The sequence below is a fragment of the Lontra canadensis genome, unplaced genomic scaffold (assembly GCF_010015895.1).
Source record: "Lontra canadensis isolate GAN:19392208 unplaced genomic scaffold, GSC_riverotter_1.0 scaffold280, whole genome shotgun sequence".
NCBI lineage: Eukaryota > Metazoa > Chordata > Mammalia > Carnivora > Mustelidae > Lontra > Lontra canadensis.
The window spans coordinates 199,959-218,701 of record NW_022631274.1 but is presented as its reverse complement, the minus strand read 5'-3'; the positions used below and the strand labels follow the sequence as shown (position 1 = coordinate 218,701).

General features: G+C 41.1%; 1 non-coding gene across 1 annotated transcript; it reads right to left on the bottom strand.

Moving 5' to 3' along the window:
* Positions 1-4,903: 4,903 nt before the first annotated feature.
* On the bottom strand, positions 4,904-5,007 carry LOC116862624. Its single transcript, XR_004381665.1, has one exon. It is a non-coding gene; the product is annotated as a U6 spliceosomal RNA (small nuclear RNA).
* Between the last annotated feature and the right edge of the window lie 13,736 nt (positions 5,008-18,743).

The window sequence follows — 18,743 nt, the reverse complement described above, 5'->3', positions numbered from 1 at the left end:
ATGCTAATTATCCTCCTTTCATAAATTATTTCTACATATATTTTGTTCATGACCTGTTTTGTTCCTTGAAGTTAAACTTTTTTTAAACTTAAAATTTTAAAGATAAATAAACATACACATTTTATTGAGGAAGGAGATTGTAATCATTGTGACCGGTTACTATCAGATATTCTGGCATGCTTTGTAATGTATACCGGGGCTGAGCGATGGCAAATGTTTTTTTAAGGTAATGAAACAAGGGTGTTACTTGTCAATAAATAAAAGTCAAACATGTATTAGAGGGAGAAATGAATTTCTCTTATATACATTTGCCTTTTGTCTCTTATAGACAGAACTTTGGAAGAAAATTAGTTTTTGTGAAAACAAGATGTATGTGAACTTAAATTCTTTAAAAGCTCAGGGGTGCCTGGGTGGTTCAGTCCGTTAAGTGTCTGACTCTTGATTTCGGCTCAGGTGGTGATCTCAGGGTCCTGATATTGAGCCCCGTGATGGGCTCCAGGCTAGGCGTGGAGCTTCCTTAAGATTCTCTCTCTCGGGGCACCTGGGTGGCTCAGTGGGTTAAGCCTCTGCCTTCGGCTCAGGTCATGATCCCAGGGTCCTGGGATCGAGCCCCGCATCAGGCTCTCTGTTCCGCAGGGAGCCTGCTTCCCCCCTTCTCTTTGCCTGCCTCTCTCCCTACTTGTGATCTCTGTCTGTTAAATAAATAAATAAATAAATAATCTTAAAAAAAAAAAAGATTCTCTCTCTCCCTCTCCCTTTGCCCATCCCCCCAGCCGTAGAAAAGAATAAAATATTGCCATTTGCAGGAAGGTGAATGGAGCTAGAGAATATTATGCTAAGCAAAATAAGTCAGGTAATGACAAATACCACAGGATTTCACTCATACATGGATTTTAAGAAACAAAACAAATGAGTGAAGGGAAAAAAAGAAAGAAGCAAACCAAGAAACAGACTCTTAACACTAGAGAACAAACTGATGGTTACCAGAGGGGAGGTGGGGGTGGGTATGGGTGAAACAGGTGATGGGGATTAAGGAGGGCACTTGTGATGAGCACCAGGTGATCTATGGAAGTGTTGCATCACTTTGTTGTACACCTGAAACTAATATAACACTGTGTGTTAACTGGAATTCAAATACCCCTCCCTGAATGCTGAAATCCAGATCTTTTTGAGAATTCAGGGTCATGACTAAGTGGATGAAAGAGAAGTCATTGTAGTGACATGCCAGCAGAAGTTGCCGGAAACCCACTGGTAACTTGCTGGGGAAAATCTCTCCTCAGAGAGGCACCCTGCTATAAAACCATTCAAGATGGGTGCCAGGGGAAACTTCTGGACAATAGATGGGGCCGGCTTCTGTGCACTGTGGGACTTGCATGCTGAAGAAGCAGCATTAGTGAAGCCCAGCATCTAAATGAGCCTGCTGGGCAAACACATCAGACCGTGGTAGGAAATCCTGCCCTCCGGCAGTGTCTCTTCAAACACCTCTTACAGAACTGAACACTGTGCAGCTAGTAGAAGACAATTTCAAGGGTCCTGACCCATTTTCCCACCCGCAGGTGAAAAGGGTAAATTTGGTCCTGAGAGTCAAGGAAGCACTAACTGGCACAGGAAGTGAGAAAGGAGGAGGAAGAGAGGCAGTGCACGGAGTGATGAAGACCCAGGAGATGACCTTATAGCACACCTCACGCAAGCCCACAAGGTTCTGAGGAACAAAGGAGCTGAGTGCTGGTCCTCCTCAGCCCTCCAGCCAGAGGATTTTGGATCAGTTACTATCTCTCTGCAGATAAAAACAGTTCATTTTTTTAAGATTTATTTATTAGAAGGAGAGAGCACGAGCATGCGTGCACGAGCAAACAGCAGGGAGAGGAACAGAGGTAGAAGCAAACTCCCTGCTGAGCTAGGAGCCCAATGCAGGGTCTCAGTCCCGGGGCTCTGGGATCATGACCTGAGCCAAAGGCAGATGCTCAACTTACCGAGCCACCCAGACGCCCTGAAAACAGTTTAATACTTCTCTGGGTCCCACCTGCTTTCTCTTCAGAAAACTATCATGGGGCATCGGGTGGTGCAGTTGGTTAAACATCCATCTCCCAGTTTCTCTTAGGTTGCGACCTTGGGGCCATGAGACCAAGCCCTGCATTGGTCTCTGTGCGCAATGCAGAGTCCGCTTGAGATTTTCTCTCTTCCTCTCCCTCTGCTCCTCCTGTTTGTGTGTGTGCTCTCTTTCACTTTCTAGAATAAATGAACCAATCTTAAGGAAGGAAGAAAGGAAGGGAGGGAGGGAGGGAAAGAGGGAGGAAGGAAGGAAGAAAGAAAGAAAAAAGAAAAGAAAAGAGAGAGAGAGAGTAAACTAACTATGGTGTCTCAGGCAGGAATAAGTACCCCCATCCTCCGTGGTTTTCACATCACAGGCTGTATTCATATGGTGGCTGACTCGGGGCCCACAAGAGTTTACCCGAAAGTGATGGCTTGAGCAGACAGTATAGTCATTTACCCAGCTTACCCCTCCCCAGCAGGCAACCAAAAAGCAAAGGAAGGGCAACGTAAGAAACATTTATTAAGTGTTCTTTACCACATAAGCCCTTGTGTACTTACTGTACATTTACATATATATTTTATACACATACATTTTCCAGAAGACCTGAAAATTAGTGACTTGTCCAAGTGCCAGAGCTCTGACTTCAACTCCTCCCTTGTCATTCTGGTTCCAGACTTCAGTTCACTAATCCACGTGGAATGTTGGCTCTCCGTAGATATCACTGGGATGTATTGCTGATAAGACAAAGCTGAGCTTATTCTTACTGCAGTAAAAGCAACCTTGACAGAATTTGGGGTGGGGAAGTGAAGCCAGGATGTTATGAGATATTGGAGTCTGGCTTAAGGAAGGCCTTTTCGGTGAGGGAGTCTTGGTTAGGATTAGGTAAGGATGGTGATGTCTTGATTTAGGTTGGTCACCCCAACAAGGTGAGGATTTTTAAGGCAAGGAATTCAGAGTCTGGCAGGGAGTATTATGTCTTTCAGGAAGTTCCCAGAATGAGCAATAAAGTCATTTGCAACTATTACCTTCTTGGGCAAGAGTGTGCTGAAACAGCAAGTTAAGATGACGACAACAAAGTTTGAAGTTAGAAAGTCACATTAGTGAGTGTAGACAGTAAGCTCTGTGGGTATATATGGTTTAGGTTGTTATCCTTTAAGGTTTTTCTCTTCTCCTTCTTTATGGTCACATTCAAGCATGATGTGTGACAAATTATTCTGTTAATGGGGTGATCATTAACCAATTTCAATATGAAGACCACTCAGCATAAAAACTAGCTCTTACATAGTCTTCTCTATGTGTTCTTTATATCCTAGCTCATTGAATCATTGTAACTCTGTGGGTAGGTGCTACTTTCGTCTACTTTTTATAGATGGCGAAGTGATGCACAGAGAGGTTTCAGAACTTATTGCTGTTTACGGTGCATTAGGCATTTGAGCTGGGAATTGAACCCAGGCAGTCTAACTCCAGAGTCCTTTTTAGGACCTAATCAGTATACTAGTATACTAAGTATTCCATATTAGGGCTTTACAGTTACCATTCCTTCAAATCATCTGTAACTCCTATCATTCAGATCAGAGAGGTGATTCAGATTAATCTATTGCCCAAAGTTATCCAGTTAATAAATTATAGCCTTCAAACAAAGTCTGCAAACTTCCTCACCTGAGTAATTATTTTCTCCACCCCCCCACTTGGTCTTCTTTAACTACCTCTTGATTTCCAAAGAAGAATTAACAAATCTATGGGCGCCTGGGTGGCTCAAGTTAGGATTTCAAGGTCCTAGGAGTGAGCCCCACATCCCAGGGCTCCTTGCTCAGCAGGGAGTCTGCTTCTCCCTCTCCCTATGACTCTGCCCACAATTCATGTTCTCTCTCTCTCTCTCTCTCAAATGAAAAAAGTCTTTTTAAAAAACCCATTAGATATTGTCCAACAAAGACAAAATACACCAAAAAATCTAGTTCTGTAGTAAGTTAGGGGTCTCTGCAAGTTAGAGCAGGGACTGAATTCTAATTGCTTCTGTATAATAGAATAAGAAAAAAAGACAGAATTTCCATGTTTTCCTAGCTTTGGAAGTGACTGAAAATAATAATCTTTGACTTAGAAAAAATATTTTACTTTTATAGTAGAAATGTAAACACAGCAATGATTTGCGATTTCTCAACATGTTCTTTCTTGCTGAAGGACATTTAACTAGTTTTGACCTATAGTCAGGATAAGCATAGCACACAGGCAAAATTTCCAACAATAAGGATCCACAGACAAGAAAGATAAGTCTCGACTTAAACCTTATTTGGCAAAGAGAAAACAAAGCATGGCACCATTAAATTTTGAATGCTAAATATATTTCCTTGCTCTTAGCTCAGGAAATAAAGCTTTAGAGAAGTCACTAGAGTTGACCTTCTTTTATTCTTTAACAGGATAAAACTCTTCTCTCTTTTAGTTCATGTGCCCTTTGTTCTGGACTCCAAAGTTGATGGACAAGTTGATATACAGTCGCTCTGAGTACAGGGGAAAAACCAGAGGTGTGTGGCTTACAATTGCCAATAAAGATATAACCTTTTCTTTGTTGTGCATTTCACAAGCAGATTACATAACCTTTTGGGGATATGTCATCACCTCCAGCAACATACTCATTTTTTTAAGTTTTTATTTTTTTAAGATTTATTTATTTGAGAGAGAGAGAGAAGGAGAAGAAGTACAAGCCAGACGGAGAGGCAGAGGGAGAAGCAGACTCCCTGCTGAGCAAGGAGCCCAACCTGGGTCTTGATCCCAGGACCCCGGGATCATGACCCAAGCCGAAGGGAGATGCTTAACCGACTGAGCCACCCAAGCACCCCTAGTTTTAATTTTAATTCTAGTTAGTTAACATACAAAAATATGGAGCAGTTTGGAAATTTGCCTATCATCCTTACACAGGGGCCATGCAAATCTCTGTATCTTTCCCATTTTAATCTATGTGCTGCTGAAGCAAGCACAACAGTAACATATTTAAGTAACATATGCTAACTGCACAAGGATACTTGGCTTTTTACTGAGTGTAGTTTGAGTTGGGCTTTGTTGCTTCCCTTCTTTCCGCATGGTGCATACAGAGGGAGGAAATGCGAGAGAGGGAGGCAGGGGTTGCAGGAATGTTCTAGTAGGCCCGCTTGGAGAAAGGCACACATGTTTCCTGTTCATCGCCCCAACCCAACACACACACCCACATTACATAAAGAGCCCCATGCAGACAAAAGGAGCTCTTTATGTTGCCTTAAAATGACATAGGAATTGTTTCTCAGTTGCCCTGCACCAGATTTACATGCCCAAAGCCATGCAATATTTCCACACCTTAGTGCACCCTAGTCCCTCTTCATCCCCTCTCTCCTGACATCATTTCTCTGTGAATCAACTACTGAAGAGGCTGTCACCTGGTTTCTCATGTATATCACATTTAAATCAAATTAAAGAGAACATTACACTCGAGAAAAGCCTCACATCAGTCAGCAAGTGAGTATTTGCCAAGAGACTGTGATGAGCCCACACGGTTAGCAGATAGCAAGTAGATCCAATATAGGAAGTGGCTTCCCAAACAGGAGACTCTCCTTGTGTTCTTCGCCAAGCCAGGATTCTCTTCTTTGGGACAGCCTCCTCAGCCTCGAAGCTTTGTCCATCCCTCTGAAATGCAACTAATCAGTATTTTGTCTCCACTTCAAAGAGTAAAACTTCTGGAGCTGGGAGCCCAAAGGTAGGTACTTAAGTGCTGACTTACTTCCCTCACAATCCATACCACTTCTCTGAGTAGAATCTGTTCATGATTAATCTCTCCCATCTTGATTCACATTGACTCCCTCTCAGATGGGGATTTTCTTTCTGACCTCATCTTCAAATTTCGAGTTGAATACTACTAATGCCATGAAATTAGAAGGGATGATTAAATTTAGGGGGGAATTATATAATTGTTCTCAAAAACATGCCCTTGAGACCTTAGAAAAGATGGTTATTCCTAACTGGTACGTTCTTGTTTCATTGTAGAGGTAATTTCTCTTATTATCTTCAAATTAACTTTTACTTCTTAATTTTACATGGGATTTCTATTTGAAGTCAAGTTGTATTCTCCATTTCTTTTCCTACCTAAACCTCCAGAGAAGATTTTGTGTATGTGTTCCTCACTCACACCATCTGTCAGTGAAGAGTGATGGAAGGTATTTCAGCAGGGGTTCTCGTGAGTGGTAGAACTTTCTCAGGAAACGTGCTGAGGATGGACCTGTTTTCACCCTAGGGATGTGGTTGTGTTGGTAGATGGATTCCCCAAAAGAGCAGAAGCGCCAATGTGAACATAGGGCTGGCAAATTTTTAACTGGGGGAGAGAAGAAAAAGGATTTGAACAATTGGGAGTCCTCTTTGCTTCCAGGTGCAGCGTAGGCACGAAACTGTCTTAACAGGTTTTCCTTTAGGCTCTACTAGACATATGGTTAGACTGAGATTATAAAGCCACATTCAGCCTCTCCAGATAAATTACTAGCCTTCCAGCTTCTGTGGCTCATGTTGGGACCATCCTTGTGTAGTCCCGGAAGTGGCTGGTGTCCTGACGTTCTTAGGAAGAATAATGGTTGTCCCCAAAGGTCCGTGTCCTAACCTCTGGAGTCTTCACGAAAGTATCCTTCCATGGCAAATGGGAATTGAGGTTGGGGTTGAATTAAGGTTGCTCATCAGTTGACACCATGACAGGGAGATTTTCCTGGATTATTCGGTGGGCCTAGTGTAATCACAAAGGTCATTAAAAATGGGAAAAAGGAGTGTCAGATTGATACCAAGTGAGAAAGATGGGACTGGCATTGTTCCCTTTGAAAATGGCCTGGGTCCAGGAATGCAAGCAGCCTCTGGAAGCTAGAAAGAGCAAGAACACAGATTCTTCCCTGGAGTGCCCAAGAGGAGTACAGCCTTGACAGCACCTTGATTTAAGCTCAGTGAGACCCATTTTATACTTCTGGCCTCAGAGCTATAAGGTAATAAACATGTGTTGCTTTAAGCCACCAAGTTTGTGGTAATTTGTTACAGCAGCCATAGGGAAGTAAAACAGGCACCCTACGGCTCCTTGGCATATTTTCGTTTAATTTTTTTACCTTATTGGATTTTTTTACTTTAAAAAAGAGTTTTTTTGTCCTGCTTCACCAATCCTGCCCATCTAATGTTATAATGTGATATTATTCTTCCCCAAGTTTTTTTTTTTTTTAAATGAAAATTTTCACTCTGCAACTTTCCTCTTTCCCTTAAAATTCTAGGGATGTTTTTCCAGGTTAGTTCAGATGTAACTCCATATAAAAGTTAAATGTTTATTCTTTTTATCAAAGCAATTAAAGAAAATATATAGAAAAGGGCTAAGTTGAGACAAGAAACATAAACAAATATTAACCCATGACTCTACAATCTGTGTAAAGTCTGCTGATAATTTTAAAATATCATTAATGGATATAAATAGGTAGTAAATCCATACTGTACATATTAGTACAAGATAGTAAGTAAAAGCTTTCCCTCTTTTCCTTCCTCCGTATTCCTCTCTCCAAAGGTAACTACTCTTCAAGGCTTCTTGTGGGTTTATTTTAGAATTTGTATATATATGTGTGTGTTTGTATATATATGCATGTGTGTTTGTGTATGTTTCTATCCCACACTTATAGGAGACCATTCATGTTTGTATACCTTGATTTTTTCCTCTTAACTTATGTTATAGATCTTTGCCAATGTGACATACACAATCTCACTTTTAGTGGCTGTATAGTATTCTATCTGAAGGCTATTCCCAATTTATTTGACCAATTTCCAATTAATGAATGTGTTCATGATTTATTTTTTTCCTCTATAATAATGTTGTAATGAACATCTTTTTGAACACAATTTGAAGAACTTTTGCAAGCATACATCTAGGGTATGTTTCTAGCAGTGGCATTACTGAATGCAAAGTACATTTAAATGATTGTTGGCTATTGCCAAACTGTCCTCCAGAAATCACTGTATCATTTGAGACTCCCTCCATAACCATATGGCAATGTCCATTTCCCCAAACTCTCACCATCACTAGATACCATTATATATATTATATATATATATATAATATATATAGGTATATATACATATATACACACTATATATATATATTATATATAATCTATATTATATATATATATATATTTAAAATTTTATTTATTTATTTGAACAGGCAGAGATCACAAGTAGGCAGAGAGGCAGACAGAGAGAGAGAGACGTGGAAGCAGGCTCCCCACCGAGCAGAGAGCCTGATGCAGGATTCGATCCCAGGACCCTGGGATCATGACCTGAGCCAAAGGCAGAGGCTTTAACCCACTGAGCCACCCAGGCACCCCACCATAATATATTTTTAATTTATTACTAACCTTTTAAGTGATACACAGCATTTCATTATTTTGATTTTCATTTCTTTAATTATGAACAGGATTGAGGTAATAATACTTCTGACATTTAGTTGCTTTGTTTGATGATTCACATGTTCATTTGGAGGAATGACAAATCTGATTATAACAAAATAAGAAATGTTTGTATATAATCTAAAAATTAATTCACAACTGACAAGTTCTGCGACTTTGAGCAAATCTCCCTGGGCCTCAATGTCCTCATTCTCACAATTAGGTTGTACTAGATAATCTCTAAGAACACATCTAATTCCAAGTCTACAAGTTGAGTTGACACAAGAAAAAAGGATCAGGGGCACCTGGCTGGCTCAGTGATAGTGCGTGCAACTCTTCATCTCAGGGCTGTGAGTTTGATCCTCAGGTTGGGTGTAGAGATTTCTTAATAAATAATAATAAAATTTTTAAAAAAAGATAAAAGGATCAAAGATATCACAGTTACAAACAGTTAATGTCTCAGTCCATTTGGGCTGCCGTAATGAAATACCATAGATGTAGTTTATTTAAAAAATTTATTTCTCACACTTCTGAAAGCTGGGAAATTCAAGATCAAAGCACCAAGATTCATTGTCTGGTAAGAGACAGATTCCTGGTTCATATGTCTTCTCACTAAAACTTCACATGGCAGGAGGGACAAAGGAGCTATCTGGGGACTTTTATATGGACCCAAGTCCCATTTATGTGGGCTCCGCCCTTATGACCTAATCGCTTCCCAAAGGCCCCACCTCCAAACACCATCACAAGGGGGATTAGGTTTCTTTTTTTTTTTTTTTTAATTTCTTTTCAGCGTAACAGTATTCATTGTTTTTGCACCACACCCAGTGATTAGGTTTCAATATATTAATTTGGAGGTGTGGGGCAGAAACATTCAGTCAGTAGCAATAAATAAGCCACAATGTATAGATGTTTTTTAAAAATTGAGAATAATAATGCACAGCCCCAGGGGAGAGTCTTATTTATTCTTGACTTTTTAAATGTATTTTCATATTTTTATGTCTTAACATTTTAGTTAAATGGTATAGAGCCAAACTAAAATGTTTAAATGAGAGGAGAAACCCTTATTTAAAAATCATTTCTTAGGGGCGCCTGGGTGGCTCGGTGGGTTGAGCCGCTGCCTTCGGCTCAGATCATGATCTCAGGGTCCTGGAATCGAGTCCCGCATCAGGCTCTCTGCTCAGCAGGGAGCCTGCTTCCCTCTCACTCTCTTTGCCTGCCTCTCTGCCTACTTGTGATCTCTCTCTGTCAAATAAAAAAATAAAAATAATAATAAAAAAAATCATTTCTTATTTAGCAACAGGGTCCTTTCCAACTCTGTGGCTTATACTATGAATTTATTTTTATTTCTTTTTATTATGTTCACTTAGCCAACATGTAGCACATCATTAGTTTTTGATGTAGTGTTCAATGACTCATTAGTTTTATAAGACTGGTACCAACATTGTTCAATTGTATTAATTGTTTGTTTTAAGTATCATTATTTTATGTATTTACTTCCACATATCTATATGGTCCTAAGGTGTCATTTCTATTGGGAATATTAATTCATTGCCCAAACAGATAGCCGTTTGCCTAGAAATTTCTCCATGGTGGTTTTTCAGATGCCTTCCAATTTCAACTAGAGTTCTATTAACAAAGTATAAAAATAGCTTTTTTTCACACAACTCTGTCAACAACTGATTTATTTTTACTAATTAAATATAGTTAAGATGACACCACATAATTGCTCTGATTCACACAATTTGAAATTCTTCTGGAAGCTTAACTTTTGTGGGTATTTTTTGTTTGTTTTGTTTTTAAATTAAAGATTTTATTTATTTATTTGACAGACAGACACACAGAGAGAGAGGGAACACAAGCTGAGGGAGTGGTAGAGGGAGAAGCAGACTCCCCACCGAGCAGGGAGCCCTATGCGGGGCTCGATCCCAGGACCCTGGAACCATGACCTGAGCAGAAGGCAGATGCTTAATGACTGAGTCACCCAGGCACCCCTGGAAGTTTAACTTTTGAATAACATTTGATATATTTCTTCTTACATAACTGTACGTTCATATTCTTTGACCATGCTTCCATTAGAAAATAGTTACTGCCTTTATAAACCAGTATCTCCCTCGCTTACATATTTTGGTGTTAAAATTTCCATTCCTACACATCAGTTACAAGTATCTTTCTCGGGGCGCCTGGGTGGCTCAGTCAGTTAAGTGTCTGCCTTTGGTTTGGATCATGATCCCAGAGTCCTGGGATCGAGTCCTGGGATCATGTCCCACGTCAGACTCCCTGCTTGGGGGAGAGTCTGCTTCTCCTTCTGCCTGTTCCCCTGCTGGTGCTCTCTCTCTGTGCTCTCTAGCTCTCTCTTTCAGATAAATAAAATTTTTTTAAAAGTATCTTTCTCATTCAGTTGTTTTCATTTTATTATTCATTGTTGTGGGAAAACATTTCACTTATTAGATCCATTTCACTACAGTTATTTTTATTACTTTAATTCTCAAAAAATTACCTCCCTTGTACAACTGACTTAAGATCTGTGATTCCACTTTCTTCTAGCATTGTCTATGGGTGGCTTTTAATATTTAACTCATTAACTAATTTGAAATATTTAGAATGTGATACAAGTTATTTCTGTTATTTTATTTTTCTCCATTTTCATATTCATTTTCTTTAACACATTTATTAGTGATTTATTTTTATTACTTTGCGTCACCTCACATATCATATTTTGACATCTTAAAAGTGTTATTTGTCTACTCTTTATTGCTATTTTACTTTATCATTCTATTTTCTCTATTTAGGATAGTATCAGAAAATTATGGCAATCGTTTAAAGTTTGACAGAGTAAATCTTACACTGTTATCTTTTCTTCTAAGAATATTGCTTGGTTGCATGTTTTTCTTTTTTTTTTCCTCTTAAAGATTTTATTTATTAATTTGACAGAGAGAGAGATCACAAGTAAGCAGAGAGGCAGGCAGAGAGAGGGAGGAGGAAGCAGGCTCCCTACCGAGCAGAGAGCCCGGTGCGGGACTCAATCCCAGGACCCTGGGACCATGACCTGAGCCGAAGGCAGAGGCTTTAACCCACTGAGCCACCCAGGCCCCCTGGTTACATGTTTTTCTATAAAAAGTTTACAGATAGTCAAGTTCTCTTAAGCATTCTGTTGGTATTTCAATCAGTAATGAATTAAGCATAGAAATTAACTTGTGAGATACCTTTTTTATTTTATTATCTTCCTAAACAAGAGCATATATATTTCTTCCTGTGCTCAGGATTCTCATTTCTGCTATTAAAGATGTCCAGTCCTTTTTTATAAGTTACAGATGCCCCTCATCAGATTAGTAGCAAACAGTTAATGTTTCTATCATCCCTGACATTTCTGAAATATGGATCATGCAGACTTTGTTTTCACCACCCAGTCACTTAACATTTTGTTGTTTATGCAGTAGTTTCCCATCCCTTATCTCATTTGAGACTCACACCAACCCTATGAGACAGGTCAAGTTCCAGACTTATGACTCCAAAGATGAACACATGTAAGAAGTTAGCCCAAGGCCCATAACTCTTGAAAATAAATCTCAAGCTCCAGTCTGGAACCCTCTCCATCTCCATTTTGGATTGAGAAGAAAACATGTAGGGGCGCCTGGGTGGCTCAGTCAGTTAAGCATCTTCCTTTGGCTTAGGTCAGGATCTCAGGGTCCCAAGATTGAGGCCGTGGTGGGGCTCCCTGCTCAGCGGAGAGTCTGCTCCTTGCTCTGCCCTTCTCCCACCCCTGCTTATGCTTTCTCAAATAAATAAATAAATAATTTTTTAAAAAAAAGAAAACAGTGAAATGCCATGTGTTTTCTTTGTTATTATTGTTGCTTACTGTCATTTCCTTTAGATCAGTAAAAATTCATGAAGGTTCACATGGTACAAAAAGCAGACAAATCCTGGCATTGTCATTCATTACTGTTGTGCTGATAAGCAAGGCTTAAGATCTTTGAGTGAAATCGGAATACCACCTGTCATGTCCACTTGGTGAGGTTTTAAAGATAAAATGTCATCATGTAGATGACAATCCTAAAGGAATGTTTCTAAGGCAAAGTCACCAAATTTCTCCTAGTCAAAATTGTAATGTAGAAAGTGAGGAGTGACCTCCAAGTTTTCTTCCTATGCAAATATTCCATCATTCAAGGCTGTTAACTAGGGGAGCAATATATATTTAATTTAAGGTACAATATTCTTGCTTGATAATTGTAGTCTCCATCTTTTACTGATGGTGGCAGTGCTTGTCTCTGTGGACAGCAGAACTTCTGGAGTTACAACAATCTTGGTAGATTTCGTAAAACCTTTATTAGGTCTGCTACATGTTGTATAAGGCCCAGGGGTATTTTGTAAGTGAAAATGAAGTGAAACTTTGTCTTATGTTAGAATATAGTAATAGCCTCTTTTTTTTTTTTTTTTTTTTTGAGGGGCACCATTAGGATGTCCCCGGCCCTGGGGTTAATTCCTGTCAGGTGATTGTGCAACTCTGAGCCAATTCTTTACACTAGAATGTTACGACATTCTTGTTGGCGGCCATCGCTATGTCCACGTCAGTTCTTTAAGTAGGTTACAGGTCATCCTGCACATAGACACCCCTTTTTTTTTTATTTGACAGACAGAGATCACAAGTAGGCAGAAAGGCAGGCAGAGAGAGAGAGAGAGAGAGAGAGAGGGAAGCAGGCTCCCTGCTGAGCAGAGAGCCCGATGTGGGGCTCGATCCCAGGACCCTGGGATCACGACCTGAGCCGAAGGCAGAGGCTTTAACCCACTGAGCCACCCAGGCGCCCCAACACCCCTTTTTTTATTGCGTATATAAATGGCAGTGTGAACCTTTATTTCTTTTTAAGGATTTTATTTATTTTTAGACACAGAGAGCATGGGTGAGGGAAGGGGAAGAGGGAGAGAAGATCCAAGCAGACTCCCCGCTAAGCACGGAGCCCATTGGGGGGCTCTATCCCTCAACCCATGAGTTCAGGACCTGAGCCAAAACTAAGAGTCTGGCGCTCAACCAACTGACTGAGCCATCCAGAGGCCCCAGCAGTGTGACCCTTTAAAAGTACAATCCATGGAAGGGATTAAGATACTCCGGTCTACCTGTTAGACACTGGATTTTGTATACTTCCATAAGCAGAGGTAGTCTTGGGCAAAAATTGTGAAGGTTATGTCATTTATCCTCCAGCTTCTATCTTTTCTTCCAGATCCTCTCCTTGACCTTTTGCCCAATTTTCTTCTATTGGCAGGAGCTAGATCTGAGAGGCAAGATTTAGAGCAAAGAGCTCAGCTCTGGCATCAAAAAATCTCTGTTGTCATCCTTACTCTGCTACTTTGAATTTGATCGACCCCAGATTGACCTGGTTTCCTCACTTATAAACAGGGGTGAATGATCGCTTATTGAAGGCTACCAGAAAATAAAACAAATAGGAAAGTATTTATGTAATTTATACATTTAGGTTATTAATGTATCAAGATCTGAACATAAATATTTTATGTATTACTCCTTACAGTAGTTTGTGAATAATCCCAGGGTCTTTGCACATGCTGCTGGCCATGCTGGAATGACTTCTGCCTTTTACCCTCAGGATTCAGATTCCAGAAGGCTGGTTCAAATTCCCCTCTTAGAGGCTCCAGTAGTACTTATGTTTACTTCTGTTGGTCTTTACCACATGTTGCAATTCCCATTTACCAGTCTGCATCTCCCTCCAGATAAACCAGATGCTTTAAGAAGCAGACACTTTGAGGACATGCAGTTTCATAGGTCCAGATAAACTATAAGACGTCTAATAGATACTTGGTACCCAGGGGAGAAGAGGAGTAAGAATGGATAGAACAAATATAGGTAAAATGATAATACAAGACAGATGAGATGTACTCTGGAAGGTAAAGTAGGGACGGGTCATATTTGCTTAAGGAATCCACTTCATGGAAAAAGTGGAACTGGAGATAGTCTTTGAAGGATGAGAATAGTTTGACAGGCAAACATTGACAAGACAGCATCCTAGATGATGGGAGCAGCCCAGTCAAAGGCACAGACAGAATAGGGGAAAGAGCAGACTGTCTTTGGAGGGAATGGAAAGCACACTCATTGGCAGGGGTAGAGTACAGATAGGGAAGTTGTGGGGGGGTGCGGCTAGAAAGGTAAACAAGAGCTTACTCTGAATTTGGAGATGAGGAAGTTGAAAGAGTTCCCACTGCTGTTTGGCCCTTGTCCATGCCTTCCCCTAAGTGCTCAGAACAAGCTCCTCCCACTTTTCTCCTAACACTTCCAGTCAGGCCCCAGTCTCCTTTCTGCCATCAGTAACTAGCTTATATCAGGAACCTCTTCTGGGACTATCAGAGTAAACCCCTGCCAGTGATTTACTCTCATTGCCTTTTCCTCCTACTATCTGTTTGGTGTCAAAAAAAAAAAACAAAAAACAAACAAACAAACAAACAAAAAACAAAAAAAAAAAACACCTCTGTGGTCATCCTTACTAGGTCTTCCAACTTTGTCACCCTGATTTAAACAATCAGAATCTAGGGACGCCTGGGTGCTCAGTTGGTTAAGCAGCTGCCTTCGGCTCAGGTATGATCCCAGCATCCTGGGATCGAGTCCCACATCAGGCTCCTTGCTTGGTGGGGAGCCTGCTTCTCCCTCTGCCTCTGCCTGCCATTCTGTCTGCCTGTGCTCGCTCGCTCTCCCTCTCTCTCTCTGACAAATAAATAAATAAAATCTTTAAAAAAAAAAAAACAATCAGAATCTACAGACATAGGGCTGCTTTGAATTTCACTTTTTTTAATGGTTACATGATTTCCATGTGATCCATACATGACAAACCAATAAGGTGAAACATGAGAAATCACCAAATGAGTCACTTGGACAAGTGGTGTGGTGGGCTGGGTGCAGGAGGCAGAGGGTTTACAAGACAAAAAAGCCAGATGAGCTAGCAGGACCGGTCCATGTTTTTTTTTTTCTTGCCATGCCCTGAAGACTTTCAATAACCTTGCATCTCTGACCCTAGACAAGCCTGACCAAAGCAGGCATGGGGCCTGAAGTAATCTTGTCCTGTTAGCCTTGTGCCAGTGCTTACTGTCATGCTCACACCTTGCCTCTGACCTCTTGCATGTTGGCCGGACATATGACTGTATATCTGTGTTGCCTTCTCTATGTGCACAGCTGTTTGCTCATTCCAGGGAGTACAGCACTTCCCTGACCAACCTGGCTGGCCCTTTCCACTGTAGGGCCCTGACATGGCCTAGAGATTGCAGCTGTGGCACTATATTGAATGTTCTGGAATGATAGTTTTGATCCCGAGCCAGCCACTATCCAGCATCTCTCTAACCTGCCCTCCCTACTGCTGACAATCTCAGAAGCCATTCCCATAGATAAGTGAGCTCCTCTAGCCCTTGGACTGCTCTCTTCCACCTCATCACCATTGGTCTCCACCACAACTATCTTTGCTGGGCCAAAGATGAGCATGTCAAAGACATGAAAAGGGACAAACATACTAGGTTGCATTGCTGGCCCCAGTTTTTCACCCCTACCAGCAGGCAGGCACTTGCCATGGTCTCATCCTGGGTGTAGTGAATTTCCCTGCCACTTGATTTTGGCCTTGGCCATGTAACTTGCTTTGGTGAATAATATCTATATGGAAGTTTGAGCCTAGGCCTCAAACGAGGAGCCAAGGCCTTGCATGTTGCTATTTGTTCTCTTGCACTTATGCCATCTCCATAGGATGAACATGCCTAAGAACAAGCCACCTTAACCAAGGGAAAAAAAAAAACCACACATGGAGCAGACCCACCCTATTCAGTACGCGACATGCAGTGAGAAAAAGGGCTACCCTAGCTGCCACATCCTGAAGCAGTAACATCCAGCTGAGCCCAGCCTTGATCAGTAGAACCTCAGGCAAAGAGTAGATGCACAAAGACTTCTTGCCTACCCTATCTGTCCCATGTCACCACTGCTGACCAGATCAGGGTGACCACTTGATTAAAGGGAAGCAAAAGGTACATGAGATGAGCTAATCAAAGCATCTTTTCAAGGGTTTGTATGTGGAAACAAATTGTAATCGGTAAGGGACAGGGCCAGCTAGACTCAGAACTGGAGGTGTCATTCAGAGCTCTGGGCAACCTCATAAATAGATAGGGAAAGCCAGTCTTGAGAATGAAGTGAGGAAACAGGACACATGTTCAAAGAGTTAAGAGAAGGGCACCTGGGTGTCTCAGTGGGTTAAAGCCTCTGCCTTCAGCTCAGGTCATGATCCAGAGTCCTGGGATCGAGCCCTGCATCGGGCTCCCTGCTCGGCAGGGAGCCTGCTTCCCACCACCCACCCACCTGCCTCTCTGCCTACTTGTGATCTCTGTCAAAAAAATAAAAAATATAATCTTTAAAAAAAATTAAGAGTTTAAGAGAAGAGTCCCAGAAAGACAGAAACAAAAAGATGACTCGAGTAAACTCAGTTCCCAGAGGCCTCTAGAACCAGCATACACAGAGCTTCATTGAGCAGCAGGTCTTGTGTCTAAGAAGTTGTCAATCCTGTCATTAAAACCATCTGTCATCTCCCACTTGGTGTGTACACGTGTGTGCACATGCACCTAGTATGCACAGCATTTTATTTTTAGCCAGTTTAAGTGGGTTTTGTTCCTTGTAACTGAAGAACTGGACTAAGATATTTTCCATAGTGGAGGAAGAGGAAAGAAGAGCAGCCAATTGTGTGGTTGGCATCCCATCACATGATAGAAAACCACACCAACTGCAGGTGGGACCGTGTGTCATGTAGCTTTTGTTGCATAAGAAACCACCTTGAAGTTGAAGGGGGCTCAATAACAAAATATGTTGCTGGCAGTTTTGTGGAATGTGATGGCCCGGATCTTTGGGACATTCGTGATGGCTCTTCTGGTCTTGTCTGGCTGGGCTGTTGCTGGTTGTTCTAGGATGGCCTCACATTTCTAGTGATTGCTAAGCCATTTTTCTAGCAGGGCTTTAGTGGCAATGACTTATCACTCCTCTATGGGGGTCACTCACCTCCCAACAGGCTAGCCGAGGCTTCCCCACATGGTGGTTTGAGGACTACCAAAGAGGAAGCAAAAGAGCAGTAGCCCAAATGAGGAAGCTCATTTTAAGTTTCTGTTCACGTAATGGTTACTAGTGTCCACGAATCATGGCATATAGACCCAGAGTGATGGAGACTAAGCAAGGGCCTACATGCAGGGTGGAGTGAACACTTTGGAAGCCTTTATTGCAACAATAGAGCAAAACTACAACAGACAGGGAGAGAGAAAGGAATACTGCCAAGAAGCGCCTGAGTACAAGGGCCAAAAGCCAAGGGTGTGGTATTTTTAAGGGAATGAGTATAGGAAAACCTCCATTTTGCTATAACTCAACCTGTATACCTTTGGAAGGGTGCAAGACTTTAACTTGGGGACTTCTCACTCTACAGTCATGGAAACATTGGTCTTAATAGTTATAAAATAAACCATAAGTATCTATAGTGTTTTACCCTCGCTGGAATGCCTCATCTCCATTTCCTCCTTTAGAAAAGAAGCATTTCAGTAGAATTTTAACAAGGGCAGAAAATATCAAAAGATTAAAAATAAAGTATTCCCTGAATATAGTTTACATAATAAGCTCTCTTATACTTGTTAGTAGAGAAGACTCCCAAATAATAAACATAATTATGGGGGGATACTGTTCTGTTGCAAACACTTCACTGGGGTACCACCAAAAGCCCCAAATCCTTACTTGAAATGGGGCTTGTCTCTTTAAGTATCATAACCACATAGCTGTGAATCATAAGTTAAATGTGGTCACTCTGTTCCCTATTCCTGAACACATATGTCAGCCTGGGTATCCATATCTGCAAAGTTGGCAGATAGGAAGCTTCCAAAGTTCACTGCAGTATGGACTCTGTCACCTGTGGAATATGCAGGCATCCCAAAGTGTCTAGACATTGGCACTAGATTACAGCAAGTTCTCCTGAATAGGCAGAAATGTCATATCTCCCCATCCAGAAGAAGAGGGAGTCATGAAAGGAGAGCCATACAAATGTATGCTCTTCTTGTCATACACATGCTAATTTACAAATAGAGGTTATTTCTCCTTTAACTATGTTCCTCTTGCTATGTTGCCTAACTGCAAGTCAGCAATTGTGACATCACCATCATTTCCAGGCAGCCAGACACAGGCTACAAAGAGAAAATTTCCATTCGCAGACTGCAGTGTTACTAACAGCACTTAGGGAAAAGGATATGAAGGGGAGTGGAGAAGTTAAGGTATACAGTATTTGAAAACCTAAGTA